General features: G+C 36.5%; 1 pseudogene; it reads right to left on the reverse strand.

Moving 5' to 3' along the window:
- Positions 1-956: 956 nt before the first annotated feature.
- LOC116813827 (tropomyosin alpha-3 chain-like) lies at positions 957-2,498 on the reverse strand (annotated as a pseudogene).
- Between the last annotated feature and the right edge of the window lie 15,501 nt (positions 2,499-17,999).

A 17,999-nucleotide genomic window follows, 5' to 3' on the forward strand; every position in this document is an offset into this window, starting at 1 on the left:
TAGGACAAAAATTTGTCTCAGAGGTCTCACCATCTTAATTTGCTCACTTCTAATGAAGAAAGTAAAAAATATAAATAACGTTATCCAAAGACACCTTAAAGCTGAAAACCTGAACAGCACATTTAATGTTGTTGTTTGGATAACTCCTTCTGGAATCACCTTTCTGGTTTGTCTGGTACTTTGTACAGAACAATGAGGTTTCCTGTGGTGGAGTCTATCCCGGAGCTCTGGTCATCAGTAAGGCAGGCCCATATAGTCTTCTGTCCTTTATGGTGAGGGTAATATGGATCAAGCTGAAAAGCCACCTTCCAAAAGTGAGGAAGGAATTAGATTGCTGTTTCAAAGCTGTAGAATTATCTGGAATAGTTTACAAATGGTTGCTGCAAAACAACAAAAAAAGTAATTACAAAGTGTAGGGCTGGGTGACATGGCTCACACTTGTAATCACAGCAATTTGAGAGGTAAGGGGGGCAGATGGCTTGAGCTCAGGAGTTTGAGATCAGCCTGGGCAACATGGCAAGACTCTGTCTCTACAAAAAATACAAAAATTAGCCAGGTATGGTGGAGCACACCTGTAGTCTCAGCTACTTGGAAGGCTGAGGTGGGAGGATCACCTGACCCTGGGAAGTTTAGGCTGCAGTGAGCAGCGATTGCAACCCTGCACTGCAGTCTAGGCATTTCAGTGAGACCCTGTCTCAACAAACACACACAGAAAAACCATCACCACCAACAAAAACCAAAAAAAAAAAAAAAAAGAAAAAAACCAAAGTGTGTATATCACAACATGCTATTAAAGACGTCTTGCATTGTGCTTGCATTCCCATCAACGTTGTTCCTATAGGTGCTTAGCCTCTAACCCCGCTGGAATCTCTGGAATGAGGCAGAGACAGTTTGGTGAAAAAGACACAGATGGCTGGAGGGGTGGAGAAAGGAGAAAGCAGCCTTCCAGTTAAAGATCAGCCCCCACTTTCAGTGTCGGCTTGGGGAAGTCTGGCCTCCAAAGGAGTCAGCGGCAGAGGGAAGAGCAGCAGCAGGGTTGGACCGGGGTGCTCCACATCTCCTTCAAGCAGAGTCTAGTGCAGCATCCTTTGTATACAGAGGTGCTTCTCTTTGGTGCATTTCAGTTTATCTTCCAAATCATCAATTGTCTTTTCCAGCTTGGCTACTCATTTCTCAGCAAAACCTGCACGAGCTGCTGGCTCCCTGAGTTTATCTGTAAGAATCTTGATCTCTTCCTCTTATTTGGCTTCTTTTTGAGAGTACTTTTCTTCAGCAACACACAGACATTTCAGGTTCTGGTCCATCATTTTGATTGGCTCATCCACCTTTAGGCAACAGGACTCTGCCAGCTGAGCTCCTTTCTCTGTGGATTCCAAGACTCCTTCAATAATGACCAATATATAAACCACTTCTTCACACTTCCTGTCTGCCTTTTCTTCAATATGCTTAGCTTCTTTGAGTTGGATTTCCCGGAGTTCCATCTTTCCTTCATCTTCTTTTCTTCCTCTTTCTGTTTTTCTTTCTTCCCTCTCTCTCTCTCTGTCTCTCTCTCTCTTTTTTTTTTTTTTTTTTTTTTTGAGATAGGGTCTCATTCCAATGCCTAGACTGGAGAACAGTGGCATGATCTCAGCCTACTGCAGCCTCAGCCTCGACTTCCTCCTCTCAGGTGACCCACCAACCTCAGCCTCCCAAGTAGCTTGGACTACAGGCATGTGCCACAAGGACAACTTTTTTTTTTTTTTGGTATTTTTTAATAGAGATGGGGGTTTCCCATATTGCCTGGGCTGGCCTCGAACTCCTGGGCTCAAGTGATCTGCTGGCCTTGGCCTTCCAAGTGCTGTGATTACAGGCGTGAGCCACCATGCCCTGCCTTTCCTTCATCTTTTAAGGCCTGGTTTTCAATAACCTTTATACCTTTCTTACTTTTTTTTTTTTTTTTTTTTTTGAGGTGGAGTTTTGCTCTTGTTACCCAGGCTGGAATACAATGGCATGATCTCGGCTCACCACAACCTCCACTTCCCGAATTCAGGCAATTCTCCTGGCTCAGCCTCCAAAGTAGCTGGGATTACAGGCATGTGCCACCATACACAGCTAACTTTGTATATTTAGTAGAGACAGAGTTACTCCAGGTTGGTCAGGCTGGTCTCGAACTCCTGACCTCAGGTGATCTGCCCGCCTTGGCCTCCCAAAGCATTGGGATTACAGGCGTGAGCCACCGCACCTGGCCTATACCTTTCTTACACTTAGCAGCAGCTTTTCCCACTTCTTCCAGTTTTGCAGGGTAGTGGCCACACACTTCTGAGTGTGATCCTGCTCATCTTCAACCAGTTGGACCCTAAGGTTCAAGGAGGCTTCTCAGCCTCAGCCTATTCCTGGGACTGCCTTTCTCCCTACACTTCTCACTGGAAGCACTTGGCTCTCTCCTCGGCATCATCAGCCTGTTGCTGCAGAGCCGAGGTCTCCAGCTTTATCACTTTGATGGTGGTGGTCCCAGCCATGGTGACCATCCAGCTGCTGCTCACACTTCCATTCCTGCCTCTTCCTTATCACTGGTGTTGTGCATTTATGTCTTCTTTTGAGAGATGTTTATTAAGCTCCTTTTCCCATTTTTAAATCAGACTATTTGTTTTTCTGTTTGCTTTTGGTTTTTTGAGCAGTGTCTTATTTTCAGGCACTACAAGGTGCTCCAGGATCATCTTGTGTATTTCCTGCCCCAGATTTCTACAAGGATCTCTGGTTCTTTTTATTAGAGAATAGTGTCAGAAATCAAGATCTGGGTTCTGTGTGGTTGACTCACTTTTTTTTTTTTTTTTTTTCTTAAGAGTTGGAGGTCTTGCTATGTTGCCTGGGATGGTATCAAAATCCTGGGCTCAAGCAATCCTCTTGCTTCAGCCTCCCAAGTGGCTGGGAGGCAAGTGCCACCATGCTCAGCTTAACTACTCCCCTTGTGAAAATCGTAGCTCTATTCATTCTTCAAGCACTGAGAATTTCTGATCCTATCTATTGTTTCAGGTTATGCTGTGCCCACCCCTCAAATGTTGATTTTCTAAAAATCCACAATCCCTGTGCTGTTCATTCTACATGCCATTTGAAGGAGTTTATCTATTTTCTTGTCTTACATTACCACCTGAAGCTGCTGGCTCCCAAATCTGTTCCTTGATGCTCTTACCCTGAAGTAAAGACTGCAACTGTCTGATGAGCATAAATAATTGAATTCCACAGGTGCCTTAACCCAGACATTCCAAAATCGAATCTACCATCTTTTCCTCACTAAATCTGCTACTCCTGTTTTCCTAATCTCCATTAATACCACTACTGTCCACCCAGCCAACTCACCAGTCATCAAAGTCATTCTAGTCTCTTCTACATCTCTCATTCTCCCTCCTACACAATAATCAAGTCCTGTTCATTCTACTTCCTGAGATGTTCAAAGCAACTTCCTCTTATTATTTCTACAACTTTTTAACTCCAGTCTAGTTCCATTCTTTATCAGCTGTCACTTGAGCTATTTGAATTTTCACTGTCTACAACTTTGCCTCCTCAAAACCATCCTCTAACCTGAGTTCATAATGATTTGTTGTAAGTACTCTTCAGACTCTATCATTCCTCTACATAGTGCAGGTAATCTATATCATCAGACAGGTTTTTTAAAAAAGTGAAAGCCAAAGAGTCTTTGTTCTTTTCATTATTGTTGTTCAAGTGCTTGGCAAAAGCCTGACACACGATAGAAGTGCATATAAATAAAACATCTTGACCACACTAATATTCTCAATTTTTATTAGCACTCTGGCACATTCAGGAGCAACGCAAGGCTTCAGAAGAGATCTCTCAAGGTCTATCAACACTACCGAAAAATGAATTTTAAAGGAATCATTAACGTGGAAAGCATCATGGTTACCATGACAGAAGAGTGATTATAGAATCAATATAATAGCACTTTAAGGAAAACCTAATGATCAAAATGCAATATTGTTTATTTATGCAGCTGTTCTTAATTGCTGTGTAGTCAGGCTTTGATATAATACACTTTTCGAGGTTACAGACAATTTGCTACTACTTATAAAGAATTGAAATATATATGTGATTTACAGGTTTAATAAATTATTTTCTAACATATCCATAAAACAGTGTCTGTTTGACTCATTTGTGTGGCAATATGATTTCTTGATAGGAAGAATAAAGCTGCACTTACAACTAGTGACATGGTAACCCTGGGGAGAGCTGCATGCATTTGAACAGCCCTCTCCAGTGGAAAATAAAAATAATGAGGATTGCTACTCTATGTACCAACAAAATAGAGCTGCCACTGATGTCTTTATGACTCTGAATTGTTTTCACCAACGTCAGACCAACTCAACATGATGGATCCCATACATCTTTTTCCGAAGCATCATTTGCTTATCCCAAATATTTGTTCAACAAGCATTTGTTGCTCAATTAAGGAATTGAGCAGAAATCCAGTACTGGTGGCCATGCTGTCTAGAGATGGACATTTATGTGTGTAACCCAAGTTTTTAATTAGTAAGTGTGAATTATGCCTTACATAACTAAATGTAACTAAAATGTGCATGTGCGTATGTGCCAGAAGTTTAAAGAATACAGAAATAATAATGCCATGGATTAACTCCAGTATCCCATATTTGATTCCAGATCCCACTACTCAGCTTATTGTTGAGCAGTATACTATGTTTATTTTTTCTACTCTATCAGCTGTTATTATTGTGTAGGGTGCAAGTTATACAGTGCTCATCTGCTGTCAGTGACTAGAATCCAGTTAGAAAGATAAGTCTCTCTCTCTCTGTCCCTCTCTCACACATACATACACAGCAAGAAAGAGATAAACACAAACACAGATGCATATTTTCAAATATTCTTAAATAAATGTGTTAACATTATCACAAATCAAGCATAATAATACAGTAGATCACCCAAACATGTGATACACTAAAAGTCTGTGATTTCCTCTTTTTGGCATCATATGAATAATATGAATTGGCTGGATTCAGTGGCTCACGCTTGTAATCCCAGCACTTTGAGAGGCCGAGGTAGGCAAATCACTTGAGGTCAGGAGTTTCAGACCAGCCTGGCCAACAAGGTAAAACCCGTCTTTACTAAAAATACAGAAATTAGCTGGGCGTCGTGGCGTGTGCCTGTAATCCTAGCTACTTGGGAGGCTGAGGTAGAAGAATTGCTTGAACCTGGGACGTGGAGGTTGCAGTGAGCTGAGATTGCGCCACTGCCCTCCAACCTGGGCAACAGAGTGAGACCCTGTTTCAAAAAAAAAAAAGTGTGAGTTGATTTTTAATTTCAAGAGTAAGTTTGGACATAAATACAGGCCATGTGGCACTCATGGAATTCACTTTCCATGCCCACCTGACAACTTTAGGCGATCAAAATAATGCCAAGAGTAGCTGAAACCTTGATACCAGAGGCCTACGTGGATACTAACTGTAACAGACAACAGACCTGCCATAATGTCTAGACAACATGAACAGAGATAATGCTGTTTTCAAACATGAGGCTCAAATAAAAAGTCATGAGACCAGGGGCTTGAGTTTATAAGAATCGATTTATAATTAAGCTGCATCTTCCATAGTAAACTCCATGAGATATGCTTCAAAGTAAAGAACAATAGGGATTTATCTGTATAACTATGGTTTATGAATTTCCAAAGCAATATTGTGAAAATAAGCTAGATTGTAAGTGTAATAGATTCAGTGTAAGAAGAAATTGTTTCCTAATGGTCACAGGAAAGTTTTATAATGTGATTTTAATTGAATTTGGCTCTTTAAAAAATGACTACATTTTGGGTTATAAACAATAAATAAAGCTTCTTAAGACAATGAAAGAGAAAAAGGAAAATAACCTGTGTTGAGTGCAGACTCCCAAGCGAGACCATTTTGTTAAAATACTACACTGCTGCATTTGTGATGTCTTAGCCCAGGCTTCAGTTAATTTCACCTCTCAAATTGCCAAATGTCCAACAGGCAGTTCCTTAGAGTTCCCTTCTCTAAGAATTCTGCCACTTAAAAAGCAGATACATTCCCCTACACAATATAACTTCTAAATATAAAATTCATTAAACTACATCACTGAAAGATCATGTCAACCAATCCTTTTTCAAAACCACAATGGATCCATCCCTACAACACTTACTTTTTTTTTTTAATGAAACAAGAAAAAAATTAAAAAAAAATTAATCTTCTTTCAGTAACTTTTCTTCCCCTCCTGCAGGGATTTTCTTTCTGTACTTTAAACTCCCTTGTAACGCCACAGAAAAGAACTCCTTCCTGCTACACTCACTTTCTGGGAAACTACTTGATTCACTGTATTTTTCAGTTCATGTCAGAGGATTCTCCTTTACATGTAAGGAGAGCAATTTACATTCTTCTGCCAAGGTGTTCTTCCGTATATATGTATAGGATTTCCTCACCCTGTGTGTGTGTGTGTGTGTGTGTGTGTGTGTGTGTATAAAATTAGTTTCAGCTGCTGTGTATTACAAATTTCCAAAGGCCAAAATATAGTTATTACTTTACAGTAACATTTAGAGGAACGTAAAAATGTTTCTTTGTAATTATTTGTTTTGTAATTTTTCATTTTGTGATGTCCCTAAGGGGTCCAGTGGTCCAATGTGAGTATAAGGTATTTTAAAAAATTGTGTTCATATAATAATACCCTAGGTTTTACCACATTTTTATTTTATTTTAATTTATTTTATTTTCAGAGGTACATGTGTAGGTTTGTTACATGGATATATTATGTGATACTGGGGTTTGGGGCTTCTGATGATCTCGTCACCCAAATAGTAAACATAGTACCCAATAGTTAGTTTTTCAACCCTTTTTTCTTACCTCGTTTTAGAATACCCAGTGTTAATTATTCCCATCTTCGTGTCTATATGTACCCAATGTTTAGCTACCACTTATAAGTGAAAAAAGCAGTATTTGGTTTTCTGTTTCTGCATTAATTCACTTAGGCCAATGTCCTCCAGCTGCATCCTTGTTGTTGCAAATGACATGATTTCATTGTTTTTTATGGCTGTGTGGTATTCCATGGTGTGTATGCACCACATTTTCTTTATCCAGTCCACCACTAATAGGCACCTGGGTTGATTCCTTGTCTTTGCTATTGTGAATACTGCTGCACTAAGCATACGAATGCAATGTCTGTTTGGTAGAATAATTTATTTTCCTTTGGGTATATACCCAGTAATTCAATTACTGGGTTGAATGGTAATTCTATTTTTAGTTCATTGAGAAATCTCCAAACTGATTTCCACAGGGGCTGAACTAATTTACATTCCCACCAGTAGTGAACATGCATTTCCCTTGCCAACATCTGTTATTTTTGGCTTGTTACTTATAGCCATCCTGACTGGCGTGAGATGGTATCTCATTGTGGTTTTTCCAAGGCTCTTGTATTGGTTGGAACCCCAAGGGCATGCCAACAGACAACACGAGGCGGTGTGGAGCAACACGCTATTTTAATGAGTGCCTGGGCTGAGGCCTAAAATGGTGTCAGCCCCAAGAGAGGACAGGCAGGGGTTTTATAGTCCTCTGTAAACAGCAAGTGTCCCAGTCTGACGTAACTGCTACGTAGTACCCGGATGGCCTCCCTCTCGGTCTTCAGGGGGTATGTGTCTACCGGCCAGCTCTCTTCCTGCTTCTGCTATCTTGCTGACGCACGCTGCTGGTGCCAGTGGCCTTGCACCTTGGGACTGGGCCTGAGGAGGGAGGAGTTACTCATTCCCTTAAGCTTTCAGGCCCTGGGGAGAATCTTTCAGTTTTGATTTGCATCTCTCTGATAATTAGTGATGACGAGCATTTTTTCATATTTTCATAGTTTTATTGGCCACTTGGATGTCTTCTTTTGAGAAGTGTCTGTACATGTCTTTTTATAGGGTTGTTTTTTTCTTGTTGATTTGTTTAAGTTCCTGATAGATTCTGGATGTTAACCCTTTGCCAGATGCGTAGTTTCCATATATTTTCTCCCATTCTATGGGTTGTCTGTTTATTCTGTTGATAGTTTCTTTTGTTGTGCGGAAGCTCTTTCGTTTAGTTAGCGCCCATTCTTTTTTTTTTTTTGCATTTGTTTTCGAGGACTTAGTCATAAATTCTTTGCCTACCCCAATGTCTAGAAGAGTATTTCCTAGGTTTTGTTCTAGGATTTTAATAGTTTGAGATCTATTGAGATTTAACTGTTTAATTCATCTTGAGTTAACTTTTGTATATGGTGAAAGGGTCCAGTTTCATTCTCCTGCATGTGGTTAGCCAGTATTCTGAGCACCATTGATTGAATAGGAAATTGTTTCCTCATTGTTTACTTTTGCTGACTTGTCAAAAATCAGTGGATTTTAAGTGTATAACTTTATTACAGAGGTCTCTATTCTGTTTCATTGATCTGTGAGTCTATTTTTGTACCAGTACCATGCTGTTTTGGTTACTGTAGCCTTGTAGTATAGTGGCAAGTTGGGTAATGTGATGCCTCTGGATTCTTTTTTGCTTAGTATTGCCTTGGCTGGTCAGACCCTTTTTTAGTTCCATATGAATTTTAGAGTAGTTTCTTTTCTAATTCTGTGAAAAATGGTTACCAACATTGTAACATTACTAATATGCAGCATCACAATGCAAAGACTATAACAAACATTCTAAATAATAAATATTAGCCTATTAAAATAAATATAGACATGTTTGAATATACTACATGGACATTATCATGTATAACAGTTGAGTGACAAAACATGTTTCTTTGATGATTGGCTTGAAATTTTGATTTTAATAAAAAATTGGCTTTTGAGAAGCCAGTTTTATTATTTTTTCATAATGCTGAAAAGTTTGTAATTGTACTTTTGGATCCATGTGTTTTACTTTAAATATGCCAACAATTAGTTTCTGCTGACAAGGGTTGAAAATATTTTTCTCTTTTGATAAGTGAGCATCACATTTAAGAACAGATATACCTGTTTCAAAAAATTATGTGAGCAGTTTTATTCTAATTATGTTAGTCAGCATCCAAAGTTTTATACTCTACTACACCTTCTTACTATGTCAATAAAATTACTATTTGCAAATATTCTAAGTTCATTCTTTCCATACATGTACATTCTTTTAAAAATCTCCATTTTAAGAAATGATTCCTAAAACCTACTGATTTTAAATTGATTTTATATTGCTTCCTGAAGGTTGCATTTAAACTGGCTATCAACATCATTATAAACTCAAAAAAAAAAATGCTGCCTTTCTGAAGAGATGAGGAGACAGTAGAAAAGAAAGGATCACATGAATAGCAATGCAGTTTATCATAACTTACATCCATCTTTAGGATTCAATGAGAACAAAGAAATGAGCATTTTAAAAATGTTAAAAAAAACGAAAAGGGACTGGGCATGGTGGCTTATGGCTGTAATCTTAGCACTTGGGGAGGCTGAAGCAGGAGGATCACTTGAGTTGAGGAGTTCAAGTCCAGCCTGAACAATATAGTAAGACCCTGTCTCTATAATCTTTTTTTTTTAATTAGCCAGGTGTAGTGGTGCAGGCCTATACTCCCAGCTACTTGGGAGTAGGGAGCATCACTTGAGGCAAGGAGTTTGAGACTGCAGTGAGTGAGCCATGATCACACCACTGCAGTTATAAACAAACCAAAACAAAAAGATTTAAAAAAAACCAAAACAACAACAACAAAAAAACTTGCTCCTATCTCATCATTATTTAAAATTTACAGTAAAAAAACCCAAAACATATGTTTTTAACATCATAACAGAAATTTTCAGTCATCTTTCATTTTTATAAACAATATAGCATACCACATTGCTTCCATTTACAATTAACTTCTGTTTTGTTTTGTTTTTTTTTTTTTGAGACAGAGTCTTGCTCTGTCACCTAGGCTGGAGTGCTATGGCACAATCTCAGCTCACTGGAACCTCTGCCTCCTGAGCTCAAGCAATTCTCCTGCCTCTGCCTCCCGAGTAGCTGGGATTACAGGTGCCCACCACCATGCCCAGCTAATTTTTTGTATTTTTAGTGGAGACAGGTTTTCACTATGTTGGTCAGGCTGGTCTTGAACTCCTTACCTCAAGCAATCCACCCGCCTTGGCCTCCCAAAGTGCTGGGATTATAGGTGTGAGCCACAGTGCCTTGTCTCCTGATTATTCTTAGAATGGGAAATATAACACAGAAAAGGTAAATTGATAAAGTTCAAATATCCTCTTTTATTGACCATTTATTCAACTTCTAAATTTCATCTTAAAAAAAAAAACGTTAGCAGTTTTGCTGAATGTTTTGTATTCTTTTCCCCAAATTCTCTGCAACATTCAGATGATTTCTTTATTGAATAAATAAATATTAAGGGCCACTCTTGGAGTCCCTGTGCTATACATCGTGGATCTAATTAAATATTCTAAAAGACATGGAATCCCTGTTCTATTACTTCTCTCAGAGAAGTAATTTATCTGATAAAAGTAATATATCTGGCAAACACTGCTAGTTGTTATTCTGCCCTTCTTTGCTAACAAAATCCTTATTTTACCAGGGGCTGGAAAGAGTAGTGGAGTGTTGGGAGGAGGTGAGGATGGTTAATGGGTACAAAAAATAATTACAAAGAATGAATAAGACCTACTATTTGATAGCACAATAGGGTGATTATAGCCAATAATAATTTAATGGTACATTTTAACATAACTAAAAGTGTATAATTAGGCTGTTTGTAACATAAAGGATAAATGCTTAAGGGGATGAATACGCCTTTCTCTATGACATGATTATTATGCAATGCATGCCTGTATCAAAACATCTCATGCACCCCATAAATATATTCACCTACAATGTACCCACTAAAATTAAAAATTAAACAATTTTTTTAAAAATGGTCACTTTCCTGGCTTCCCTTATCTTCTGACTTTTACACCTTCCTGTTGACCAGAAGCAGCAGTTTTAGCAGCAGGATAATGAAAGCCACAGTCTAAGCATAAAAGAAAAGATGCATAGAAGAGATTTGGTCTTTGATAAGTTCTTTAGATGATACCCTGTTCCTGGAAAATTGGGATGTTGGGTATTGGGGCAGAATAGTGTGAGAGGGAAATGGCAGCAAACAAATTTGTATATCATTCTTTGTTGCTATTAGCTGAATTCAAGAAAAAGAATAACTTTTTGTTAGAATATTTAAGTTCTGTTAGTATTTCTTTTAATTTGAAACAAATTTCATTGAGACCCTTAAATCTTAATTTTAATTGCTGAATATATAAGCAAAGACATACTAAAAAAATCTTTCAAGTTTGTTTCATGTTCAAACTGCAAAATACAAAGATTAGGAACATATCGGATTATGCCATCTGCAAACTTCAGCAAACTAAGTTAATTTTTCTGGCTAGAAATCCTTAGTTTGGGTGCATTTTATAATTCCTTTCTTATTCTAATTGAATAATGTCAAATAGTTGAAATAAAATTTAATTTTTCTAAGATGCATTTGGACTTATTTTCACTGCAGCCCCCACCACCTTCCAGGAAAGACAGTACATGCCTTGTTATTCGTGCCAGCTTTGGTACTGTTTCAATTATCTCATGGTTCAGGGAGTTGTTGGGTTTTAAATGGATACTCCCGCCATGGGAAATGGCTGCTGTTTTTCACCATATTTTCTCTTATCATCCACAGATAATTAGTTCTGCCTGACAAAGCACATCACAAGGGACAACTCCATAGCTTTCATAAGCATCTCAGCAGTATCTTCCTTATGGCTAATTCTTCCTGAACCTGTTTAAAACTGCTTCATTATAATTATTATTCTTCATCACTTGTTCACATTATACATGTAGGCAGTATTAACAGTACATGTAGCAGGTATCTGCATGTCATCATTTTTAATGCTCCTAGATATTTGCAGAGCAGGAAATTGGGACTTTAAAAAAATAAGCTTTCTCCTCTGGTCCTCAGTATCCATGCTTATGCACCAGTATTGGAGCTCTGAACAGGTTACTAATGGATCTTAAATTCCTAAATACATTACCTCCTCCCACTCTACATAAACTGAGTTAACATGAAGGATAACAAATAATCTCTCCTTTACAGTAATAAAATATGTATAAATCATAAATGAAAGTCTGTACGTGCTTGTAATATATATTTTTAAATTCTAAGAAACTATCAAATAAAAGAAACATCTATTTAGTAAAACCTTATCAAGAATGGGAAAGAAATCTCTATATTAAATATCTATATCTGCTATAAAATATAATCCAAATAAAACTTAAGTACAATTTTAATTCTTATAATCAAGGAAATATGGTAATAACATGCTTAGATTGTATCTGATAATCACATTTTGAAGAAAAAAATTTGTGAAATATATATGCTCTCAAACTCTCTAACACCTCTTTTTCTATTTACTCCCTTGTCTCATTTTCCTCTTTAAATCTGGACTCTTGAAACTTTAGCCCCTGTGATCTCTCCACGTATTACCTTTGCAGATCTCATCCATTCAAAGAGCCTCAACTCTCCAAATCTATGCGAATTACTCTCAAGACTCTGAAGAGACAACTGGGAAATTTAAGCTACAAGAAGCACTTTTTCTTATTAGCAACCAGGTAATTCGATCTGTATCTCTTCCTGTCACTTCTAGGACAATATGTCCCCAAACTAAATTAACAACTTTCTCCAAGACAAGTTCCAACACCAATTCATCCCCCAACTCCCCCGCCTCTTTTTTTTTTTTTTTAAAGTAAACAAGGATACCTTCATTCTCTCAGGAAAAGGTGACATCAAATTACATTATCTTTTCTTCTCAATCTTCCAAAACCTTTTCCCAAAGTCATTTCAGTTCTCACCTTTACACCTCTCCAGTGACATTGCCATAACACTGGTGATGTTTTTCCTTTAAGGACAGATATCAGTAACAACCTTCTCTGCGGTATGGGGTGTTCTGATTGCAATGTTCTCACCAATGAGATATTTTTAGAATCTTTCTAATGCTTTTCTTCTGTATCATCTATTTCTGCCCAAAATCACCTCTTTCTGTTGAACTCTCAGCAACATTTGGCTCTCTTGACCACTCTTGCCATCTCAAAACTCTTCTAGTTTCCATTGCATTTTGGCAGTTCCTTTGCAGTCTTAAACATTGGTGTTTCTTGGGAGCTTGTTAAGAGCTTCAAATCACACTGCAGATGGTGTGTAATTGCGGACAAATTACATCACCTCTCTGCATATCACTTTCCTCATCTGTAAAATGAGGATAATAATAGTATCTATGCCATATGGTGTTACAATATTAACTGATTTTATCCATATTTATTAGCCCTAATCTGGATCACTCTCTTGAGCTCCAGATAAGTATTTTCCAATTGTGCAATAGAGATTTTCATTTGAGTCTTTCACAGATACTTCTTTCCTTTGTTGTCTGTTCTTCTCACAGCTTCCTTCACCTCATTTCCCTATACTTTCTCCTCTCTTTCAAAACTCCAAATTATCCTACAAGTTCTAGCTTGGCTATAGCTATAATGTAGGAGATAAGATCATGTGAAAGGAGAAAAGAGAGTAATAGAAGTATAAAGGACTTGATTTGAATAAGGGAAGCAGCTTCCTTATGTGAAAAACCGCGGGGGAAAGCATAGGCAGGACTTGTAAAACACCACACAGCTGCAATTGAGGATGCTTTATCTAGAGGCATGCGCTGGACATAGCAACTTGCATCCTCTATTTTTGTCTCCCCTGCATTGATCGAGTAGTGTAGGGGGTGTCGCATGTCTGGAAAAAAGCTCACTTTAATGAGTGAACAAAACACATGGATGAGCAGAGAAATATATGAATAAGTAACTAAATGATGGTAGCCATGGACCGTGAAAATTTTTGTTCCCTGGCATTTCAGAAGGGGCACAAACTGGTAACAACTATAAAAGCCATTTAGCCTTGGGATAAAAGTTTCATATTATTATTGAATTGCTATTTGGGGCAGGATTCTTACATTGTTGCAAGGATAATGATAAGTAATCTCAAAGATAAGCATGTGGATTTGGATACTTCTGGGAATGCTTTTAACCTTGACATCCTGTCAGATCCTTAAGGGTACAGTTCTATTCAATATCAGAGCTATTTTTCCTGATTTCATCATTCCACAATGTTTACATATATCAAAGCATCACATTGCACCCAATAAATATGTGTAACTATTCTTTGTCAATTAAAAATAAAATAAAACTTTTTTAAAAGCTGCCCTTTTGTTTGGGCTGCTTATTGAAATACTTGTCCTTAAAGCTGTTTAGGACCTTACTTCTTCCTCTTGACAGGATTCTGCATCTTCATAGAACACATAGCCAAATTACCCAGTGCTTTTTCCAAAGCCAAAAACGTACCCAGTTACTGATATCTACCCTACATCACATCACTTTGAGAGAGTGGCCTGACTCTCCACCTGATTGACGCATACAAATCAGGCCCTAAATTTTCACAAGTGATATCATTTCTACTACCTGAATGCTTGGTATCTTAAGCATATGAATTTCTATTCAGCACTGTATCAGCACTTCAAGCATTTGTCAAATAATCCAACCATGATTTGACTGTGATCCAGTACTGGGGAAAGGCTTGCTTGAAAATCTGATATTTATCAATATGTAGGGGAACACATTAACTGTCTGTTACTCCAGGTTCTCGAAAACCAAACCCTGTGTGGTTACAGAACAGATAGAAAACAGAATCCTGCAGACATGCTTTTACTAAGTTGAGGTTTAATACTAGCTTCTCAATCTTTATATAAAGATAATATATAAATATTTCTTTGAAAGTTTTTCTTTATTGCAAAAGTATCACTACAAGCATCTAATAATAAACCCTTTTGAGATTTTCATACTAAAATAAAGTTAATATTGCCTAGTAAATTTGTGTATTTCCTTCATTAGTCAATGAGAACAAAAGTTCTCAGGTGAAATAATATTTTGTTGAAGAAACTAATTCATGCCAGATGCCGGCTATATTGATTTCTCTGCAAACTAGGAAATTTTGTTTTATTATTATAAAAAACTTTAAGATCATTTTTTAAAAAGGCTTAAGGATAATTAAGTAGAATCAATTATGGATCCATTTACATTTTAATCTGAATTTAAAATATTGAGAATCTTTACAAATGATATGAATGATATACTGCTTTTCTGTGATGTGAGGCTTAACTGGAATGTTTGTGTATTTGTAAGTTTGTTGTTTGAAATATTCATATTTTGTCCAGTGGCTTACTCGTAGTTCATTATATTTTTATTTGGAAAGCCTGTGTTTGATCTTTGCTCCTGTTTTCTCTGGAGCTTGAAATGAATAAAACAACAAATAATTTACTACCCTGAAGCCAAACAGCTGAGGGCTGTGATCTTCTCAGGTCTTAACAAGTTTGACCCCCACTACACTGAAGAGGGAGAAGTATCCACAGGGGAAAAAGAAGGAATTTGGGGAATACAGACATATACATATCACATACATAATCACTATTTCCTATAATTATCTTTACCAAATGCCTATTTACACATTTGTTAGTATAAACGGTTTCTGTCCTATCTCACCCCACGTACATATCCAGAATATGTTTAGGAAGATATAAGAGATCTGAGTTCTGAGAGAGAGTAAAAAGAGAACAGAGGGTGTCAGAGGAAATTAAGAATATAAAACAGAAAAGTTATATAAAAACAACCTATTTATGGTTTCAATGAGACCAAAAAGAATACAAATCTGTACATACCACAACTTAATCAACTGTTTCCTGTAATTTTTTTTTTTTTTACCAAATGTCTATTGACACATATGTTAGTACAAAGGAGAAAAATGAGTAAATATTAATTATTTAAATGTTCAGCTGTCTCATAAGAGGCTGCAGAGAATATTGTCACATGATTGTCATAATAAAATTATTTTAATATACTTACCCGGCCTTTGAAAATCTGTTAATTTCATTCCTAGAAAAGGAAATTTTATCTTCCACTTTTAAGATTATTATTGATAAAAATAAATAATTTACTAAATTTCACAGAAATTGCAAGTGTTATTGACAGGAGACCGAGGCTTGATAATAATCAACTGATGCCATATCTTTAAACAAAGAACAAATGAATAACCCCTAACTTAAAAAAATAATTCCAGAGTTTAATTAAATTAATATCGATACTTAAAATCCACATAATCTCTAAATCTAAGGTTTTTAAATGAAAACAAGTAAACAAATGAAGAAAAAAAACAGAATAATAACTTCAGCTCTCCGTACCTGTAGGTTCTGAATCCTCACAGCTTTAATCAACCGTGAACTGAAAATATTTTGGAAAAATAAAAACCAATAAAACAATAAAGAATACAAATTTAAAAGCAATATAGTATGACAACTATTCACATAGCATTTACATTGCACTACGTATTATAAGTAATCTGGAGATGATTTAAAGTATGGGGAAGTGCATATGTTATATGCAAATAATATATCATCTTAAAACTTGAGCATACAAGATTTTGGTATTTGAGGAAGCAGTCCCCCATATCTAGGGATGACTTTACATCATGGTATACAAAGGGACAACTTCATACCTTAAAGGCTTGTGGGTGGACAATAAAATGTCAGTTTTTTCTGTACATCTTCAAGATTCTTCTACTTAAAATTACTTTTGCAGTGAGATCAGTCTGGTCATTCAGATCAACAAATCTCTTGATTTTTAGACATAAATAAAGATACCTCTTTCTGTTTTTTTCTCTCTCTTTTTTAAAAAATGTTACTTCTTCTGATTTAGAGTTTTGTTAACCTCAGCAACATTGTTTCCTGGAGTTTTTAGGCAAAAACATACTGTAAAGTCTGCAATATTTTTCTAATGTGTTTTTGCCACATGCATTTTAAGACTCATCAGTATGACCCAAATCTGTCCAGTGTTTGCACTTGTCGTACATTTCTGAAGTATTATTTTGGAGATTTTCCAGGCCCTCAGTGCTCTTGGTCATGCAATTTTCCTTTCTCTCTCCTTCTCCCTTTTGTATCCTTACTTCCTCTCTGTATTTTTAAATTAACAATATTTTTAACCTGTAGAACTTTTACAGTGCCTATTTCTGGCTCCAGAATAGCAGTATTTATGTCTTTAGCTCCTAAAATCTGAAGAAGCGTCTTGGATGAATTCACAGCTGCTAAATTTATAAAGTGACATTTTAAACTCTGTTTAGAATGGATTATTGTCAGATCAGTAATCAATGAATAATAGCAAATGATGCAGAACCCTAAACTTGTCTTGTTCTTTTTTCTGTCTGTGCCTCAAGTATATTTATCAGGAAACACCTTAGTGATTTCTTGTGTACACACCCTGTCACTATTGCAGGCTACTGTATCATAGAACTATACTCCATGTATTTAATCCAAAATAAACATATTAATACAATAATACCAGTAGACATTAATTTGTTCTACATTAACTTTCTAGAGACTAGACATTCTATTAATTTAATATGGAAATAAATATGGGTGTACCTAAATCATAATAAACCTTAATGTATTATGTATTTTAGTCTACATATCAGAATTTTTTGAATTCCATTAATAAACAATGTAAAGAGTGAAATAAAACACTTCGGCCTTTTCGAGGGTGGAGGGTAGGAAGAGCAAGAGGATCAGGAAAAATAACTAATGGGTACTAGGCTTGATACGTGGGTGATGAAATAATCTATACAACAAACCCCCATGACACAAGTTTACCTATGCAAGAAGCCTACACTTGTACCCCTGAACTTAAAGTAAAAGTTAAAAATATATTTAGAAAAACAGTTGAAATATATCAAAAATTAAATTACACAGCAATTGTGGTAGTGCTTCTTGCTTTATTTTACTCATGACATATTATAATGTTAATATTTGTTTTCATATATTTTCTTTGGTTATTTGTACACATTATTTCACATGTCTTTGTCTTGGTATTTGTAGTTTCTCCAAACAAAATATTGGAAAAAATGCAATCAGTCATTGAAAGAGAAGTATCAGTGAAGCATAGTCATAGGCAGAGATAGGACAA

Source organism: Hylobates moloch, unplaced genomic scaffold (genome assembly GCF_009828535.3).
Source record: "Hylobates moloch isolate HMO894 unplaced genomic scaffold, HMol_V3 SCAFFOLD_9, whole genome shotgun sequence".
In the NCBI taxonomy this organism is placed as follows: domain Eukaryota; kingdom Metazoa; phylum Chordata; class Mammalia; order Primates; family Hylobatidae; genus Hylobates; species Hylobates moloch.